The 7,072-nt window shown below is 40.3% G+C and overlaps 1 protein-coding gene across 1 annotated transcript in view; it reads left to right on the forward strand.

The window, feature by feature from the left end:
* LOC104490850 (Y-box-binding protein 3-like) overlaps window positions 1-565 on the forward strand; it is a 21,935-nt gene extending 21,370 nt beyond the window's left edge. The window contains exon 10 of the mRNA XM_010133195.1: window positions 49-565. The gene's annotated coding sequence lies outside the window, so the exon portion shown is untranslated. The remainder of the gene's footprint in view (window positions 1-48) is intronic.
* The last annotated feature ends 6,507 nt before the right edge of the window (window positions 566-7,072 follow it).

The following is a 7,072-nucleotide window of genomic DNA, read 5'->3' on the forward strand; positions in this document are numbered from 1 at the left end:
GAAAATGAAACTTAAACAGCATTTTTTTTTAATTTGGCTCTTCAACAGGTGTCCTAAAATACAACTCGAAAGTAACACCAAAGAAACACAAAGCAATAAACTGTCAAGTGATGCTGAAAGCAAAGATTTGAAACATCGGAACTTAAAAGAAAATTAACCAGCAGCTGAGATCCAGGGAACGCCTGCAACATAGATGCATAAAGAAAAAGAGAGCGAGATTCATAAAGAGCAACCTCCCCAGTTTCAACAGCAACTGTGAGGTGTTTTTTTTGTTGGGTTTTTTCAGAATTTCACTGTTTTGCTAGTATTGAATTTTTTTTCAGTTTGATACTAAAAGAAAATTTCAAAGGGAAAGAACCCAACCAAAGAACTGAAATTGAAATAAAATGCTTTTTTTATTGGATGCTGGTGCTAAACCTCCCAGGTGTGATGAGAATTTTTTTTTCTGTGCCAGTCCTGTTCACTGCAGGACGCGGGGAGGAGAAACTTCCGCTTTCCTTGGTAAGATCTATCTGAAACTGTGCAGCATGGGTGACGTTCCTCACAAATAAAAGTGATTTCAACTATCAAAAAAATCCAGTTCAGTATGTTTGTTCATGCTTGGTTTTAAAAAATTTCATTATTTTAATCTTGCTGCTTCAGCATCTACATGTGAAGATAAGAGCTGCATCTTTGTGTGTTAATGTATCTTGTCTAAAACTATGCTGGTGGATACACGTGCAAGGACGTGGCTAAGTTAGGTGGATCTCCTTCAGTCCAAAAACAATTCCTGCAGAGAAATAAGAGCTATAACCTCCACGGTCCTCTCTGCTCTTCTGGTTCAAATGGTGTTAATGGTTGGATTTTGCTGTTACCATCTTGTGGCAGGAGTGTGGGGGATTTGGACTGAGTTACTACTGGGCTATTTTTCCCATCTGTTTTACCAGGCTTTGTGTTCTGTAAACAGTAGAATCCAAGCTTCGAGGCTCCTCTGCTCAGACAAAGTGGGCTTAGTAACTGGCACTTTATTCAAGCTTCTGTTCCAAATAATGTGGTATGTTTTATTAGCCTCCCCACTTTTACTTACTTGAAACAAGCAGAATCTCTGTACCTGTGCCATCTCGTGGTAATGAGCAGTTAGCTGTCTTACTAATTTGTTTTTTCTAATGCCCCACACTAAAACTTGGATGTCTTGCAGGTTTTATCAGTCTACTTGCAGCTGTTGAATAGGGATGTTTCTTCAGCTATCTTGTGTCCTTCGTTCTCTAATCCAGTCTCTCTCACATTCCTGTCTTGCAGTTGCTTTTATCCAAGCCTTAGATAGTACATCTGTTTTCTTAAAACACCTCTTTCTGTCCTTAGCTGTGCAATCTTTACTGAATAACACTTCCATGTAAAACTCCTTGGTCTGGAGAAACTATAACCGTACATATGTAGGACTAAATGAGAGTAGGGAGATTCTCAGCAGGTACTTTTTGTCCTTGTCTCCTCTAGTTTCCATGTTCTTGCACACTAATAATATAAAAATTATATGAGGTTCTCTGGGAACTTTCTCACATTATGCCTCAGGAAGGGAGAAGTAGGCTGAGCATAGGGGATAATTGTTCACCAAAGCACTTTGCTTCCAGCTTCTGGGAAGGTGAAGGATGGCTCTTGCACCCTGTTGCTTTTGCCTTGGTGGGGAAGAGGGAAACAGAAAGGTTTAGTGATGCGTGAGTTGCAGTGCTCACAACTGACTGGATCGGGGATCTCCCACTTGCTATGCAGTGAATTAGGAACTCAAAGACGTGTGGAGAGAAAGCTACAGGATTTTTTTCAGGAACAAGAATGCTTCTGAGTCCCTTGAATACAAACACTGCTGCTGCATTTGCTGCAAGTCTGTGCAGTGTAACCTGCCACTAGAAGCCCCGTATCACTTACCTAGAAGTTCTGAGAGTATGTGGATAGAAGGACTGCTGTGAGGCTGAGTTTCTTGCACCAAATCTGGTAAGCTGTTGACTGGGAAATATGTTGAGATGGGCATTACAATACCACTGTGTCCTTCCTTGGAAGGTGAAGAATATGGCTGTTTTGACACAGAATAAAATCTTGTAAAGTGAGGAAAACATAAGTAATGCACCCTTTAAAAATTAAGCAGGATAATCCTTGGCAGCTTCAGTTTTGTTCAGAACTAAATCTATTTCAGGCAGATTGGCGTGGATGTGGCAGTTTCATAATACAGAAATATGTAAGATATTAATAAATACTGAAACATTACTGCAGAATCTGTCATAAAAACTACTTAAAATGCCTCAGTTGTTCAAAAGTAAGTGTTTTCTTCTTCAAGTGAGATTTGACAGACCAAATAGAATATTCTTGATCTCTGCAAAAATGTAGGTCAGATCGATTAAGTTTAACAGAAGTACATAACTAGCCATCTTTATTTTATGAAAGGAGAAATTGAGGGATAGATGCAAGTAGTATCCTAGCACCTAGTTCTATTTCTGTTATTTCAGGTATCTTTGTGATAATCTTTGCATAAAACAGAAGCTCGTGACTGACATAACCCCCTTCATCCCTGAATTCCTGGTTACAAAAGGATAAGTCTCAACTCTAGCAAGGCTCGAGCACTTACTAAAAGTAATTACATTTTAGATGTCTCAGGCTGGGCATAAATTGTTCTCTTACTAGGCCATTTGTGCTCTTGCTAGCTGAACTTTGGCTGAAGAAATGTGAAACTGGTGCTCGGTAATGAGGGTCAGTTCTGTTTGCAGCTGTGGTGCTTGTGTACCTGGGAGTTACTTGCCTCGAGCAGAACTTCGGATGAGTTCTTGGTGGTGGTGCTTGTTTCTTTTACAGACAAGGATTTTGAATGTGCAGAGTAGTTCATGTGTGTTTACACCTACTTGGAACCATTTGTGCTTGGAGGTTTTGTGCTATGTTTATTCTCTCGTTCCAGCACTTTTTCCTTTCATGGGCACTTTAAATGGCTTATACTTTAAGTGAATTACACTTCTGTAGTGTAATCATCTTAACAGTGTTTTCCTAATGCTCTGCTGGCCTGCCTGTAACCAGGCTTTTTGCTTGTGAAGGCTGCTGTCTGCTCTTTCTTAGCTGCAAAAATATTCCATGTGGCTTGTGACCTTTTGAGGATAAAGGGAAGAAGGAAGTTCTTGTAGGCCTTTTGTCTGTGCACTCTTGAATGAAGATAGTCTTGCAATGACAAGATATTCTCCTGAATTCAGATGAATATGTATCCTGTAAACTTCTGTGAACAATATTTTATCCTTATAGAGCCCTTCCCACCTGCTCCCATGGTAGGACTCGTACACAGGTGTGACAGATGCTTTGAAAGTGAAACAGACTTTCTGCTGCAGTTGGAAGAACTTCAGGAATCCTATTTCCTGACTGTTGTCAAAATGCATCGTTCTTCAATGCTTGGCTATTGGTCTGGAGTTTTGACTTGTAAATTGTGACTTTTGTAGGGCCATATTCATTAGGAGTTCTAAGGATGATTGGCCTTAAAGTGCATGTTTGTAATACAGAAAGATCTGCTCTCAAAAATTGGGAGTGTGGGTTAAATGTGTGAAGATCTATATAGCCTTAGCACAGATAAGCAGCCTTGTATTAATGTCAGCTTAGACATCAGCTTTAGCTGCACCTCAGGTTAAAGTCAAACTTTGGCTGTTGTAACATATTCAGAGTCAAAATATGCTTTGTGCAGTGTACCTGTGATAGTCTTCTTTCCAGAGGCTTACAAGGCCTGTGTTCTCTGGTTAGCTCAGTGAGGTGGTCTAGCCAATTATTTTCGCTGACATTATGCAATATTCACATGTCTGTCCATAACTTAGAGAGTGGTGTTAACAGGTTTTGGTGGTCTCTAAATCTTGCTCTCCTTCCTTTAAAATATTCCAAGTAATATAGTGCTGGTATGTATAAAAAGCTACATGTAAAATCCTAGCAATTTCACAACCTAAGGATTTTCTCCAAACTGTGGCTTAAACAGTCACTAAATTAACCTGCTCTGACTAGTCCACATGCCTTTATTGAGCCTGGCTTTCTATAAATGAGAAGATGCCATGTGTCCTCTTTGCTATTTGACTTTGAGAAGCCTCAGAGCATTTTCTAGTTACCAGCAGAACTCAATCTGAGTGTAAAACTACATAGCATCTCAAAATCTTGTAATCTTACTGCTTATGTGAGTACTCCAATGACGCAAACCCAGAGCACCTGCAGAAAACCAGGCAAGTGGACAATAGTTTATCAGAAGCATAAAAATAAGAAAATACATACTATGGTTTTGTTAAAAAAAAAAATGCATTTTACAGTGGTGCAGGAGCAGGGAGGAGGCAGTGCTACAAAAAAGAATGCAGTATTAATAGAATGTCCACAGAAGAGGCACTGCTGCTTTCCTGCTGGTAGTGCCTGGGCAATACCATCCTCACACAGAAGGAAATGACTGACTGAAGGAATATGGCTCACCTGCTCTGTTCTCAACAAGCTCTTGGCTTCTCTGTTAAGAATGCCAACAAAAAGAACATTATTTTAATACTAGTGTGTGTAAATAGGATTGTTACAGATTCAATAACCTTTCCATAAAAATTTCAGGAAAAATTGCTGCAAGGGTCTGGACTGAAATTTTGAAACAATTTACGCCAAGAAGTAGAACACTAGTATGGATTTTCTTGAGCCTTTCTGAGAACCTGAATTGGGGCTACAATAATCAAGAATTGGAAAGCATGAGTACTAACTAGCACTAGTACTCCCACGTAACAAGCAATAGTACTAGAGCAAATGACCTCAGGTTGTGCCAGGGCATGTTTAGATTGTACATTAGGAATAACTTCTTCACCAGAAGGGTTGTAAAACATTAGGATGGGCTGCCCAGGGAAGCGGTAGAGTCACCATCCCTGGAAGTATTTAAAAGATGTGTGGATGTGGTGCTTAGGGACGTGGCTTAGTGATGGACTTGGCAGTGCTGGAGTGATGGTCAGACTCAATGGTCTTAAAGGCCCTTTCCAACCTAAACAATTCTGTGATTCTAAAAGAAATAAATATTCTAAAAAGAGCTCTAGACTAGATTCTGTCAAGGATGAAGATGCCCCAGTGGCCATGTGAAATGTCCTCAGCCCCTTCTCAGTTGTTTTATGCTGGAGAGAAGGGTACAGTTTCAACCATCAGAATATCCACAGAGGCTGTGTATTGGCCTTTTAGCTAAATCTTCCCTGTTTTCTAGTCATAAACTTCTACTGGAAGCTCTGAACAGTGAGAATCCAGGCAGCTCTGGTGAATGCAGTATCACCTGAGCTGCTAGACAAAAAGGGGCCACAGGACACCTTCCACACCCCTGTTCTGTAGGAAAGGTAACTCTTTACGTTCAGAAGAGGAATGCCAGCTGTTTGGACCAGACAACATGGCTTAGTTTGGCTCTTGGATAGCTCACTCTTAGGCATCCAACTGTACATAAATAAGATCAGTAAATTTTGAGATGGGGACAGTAAGGGTGTTGCAGCATTAAACACCAGAGCATCTAATACCTTAATAGGTTTTTAAGGGTTGAGTCTATAACCTCTTTGCTAAGCTTCACACACTTCTTGATTAAAGCTGATAGCCAACAGTGGAAACAAGACTTGGCTCATCTACTCATGCAAAATGTACTAGAGTGAATACAGATTCCAGTACCTGTCCAAGAGTTTGCATAACAAGAAGGAAAAAACTTCATGACATGCTTATTGTTACTCAACAGAGGCTAAGGAAAGAATAACTAAAGAAATACAATTCCTTACTGCTGTATTTGAGCATACAGATGGGCAGTATACTGCTGTGAGCTCCTTTTGCTTCCCTTGCGAGCTGTTTTGCAGAAGCGTGCTTTGCCTTAACAGTCCAGGAAGCATCTGAAAGTAACTGCTACATGGGCTCAATTAAGAAGAGTATAGTTCAGAGAGCAGCTGCAATAAAGCTAAACCGTTGCTGATGCTCGTCACTACAGAAGTCTTTGGTGATGGGGGATTAAGAGATCCAGCAATCTGCTTACAGTTAAGTTTCCTGAGCATTAGATGGGGCTGCTGCTCCACATACTATTTACTGAAAACTTATGACACACCCCTGTGATGGGAAATCAAGGTATTTCAGTGTGGGCTCTCTTCTGCTGCAAGTCTAAAGCATCTAGCTTGGCTAAAATGTGGTAGATGGTGACAGCCAGGAAACAAAACTCAGAGTCTCCATGAGGAAATTCAGTGTAAAAAAAAAAAAAATAAAAATAAAAGAAAACCAACCTAAAATAAATTATTTTAGTAGCATAGGAAAAGTATAATCATCTTACTGTATTGCATTTCAAGGAATAAGCACTGTTCCTATGCTGCTGCATATCCCTAACTCCCCTCTGGTTATCACATAGCTGGGAAGAAAATCTTAGGGAGAAAGAGGCAGACCGAGCCCACTCAGCCAGCCAGACTTCCCAGGCAGAGTACATGCTGTGTTCCCAGCCGCAGCTTTGAGTTCCCTCTTCCCAATGTTGGTCCCTACTACTCATCGCTGTTAGGTGTTTGTGGTCACATGTGAGAACACTCAGGAGTAAGCAAAAGCGTGGTAGAGATGAATAATGTTTACAGGTATCCCCAAAACCTTCCTGCAAGCTCACTCTCTTCCTTCACAGCAGGATGACCAGGTACCTCAACGTAAGCATCTGTCCTTGAGGCTAAATTGGTGCCCAAGGGTTAATAACCTATCATTTGTCTGCTGTTTGGTGAGGAAAAAATTAAAGTGCTCTAATGCAGTCTGTTGATGGTGCCATAATGCCTTCTGCCTCAGTACTGCGGAAAAAAAAATCATTTTCCACAATTCAGAAAGTTGTAAAGTGATAAGACTTGAGGACTGAAAAAAATGTTACCAGATGCCTTCTCTCCTTACAGCTACATTCTCTGATTATGGTCCTTTCCTCTGGAGAAACACAATATTCTGACTTGCTTATTGTAGCTTTCCAGTCACAGAAAACAGGACTTAACTTTACAGAAAAGATACAACTTCACTGAATGTCAGATATAATTAATTAAAAGACATATTTTATAGAAGTGTTGGTTTTGAGCAATATTCTCTATTTGCAATAGGAATCCTA

Source organism: Buceros rhinoceros, unplaced genomic scaffold (assembly GCF_000710305.1).
Source record: "Buceros rhinoceros silvestris isolate BGI_N320 unplaced genomic scaffold, ASM71030v1 scaffold3013, whole genome shotgun sequence".
Lineage (NCBI taxonomy): Eukaryota > Metazoa > Chordata > Aves > Bucerotiformes > Bucerotidae > Buceros > Buceros rhinoceros.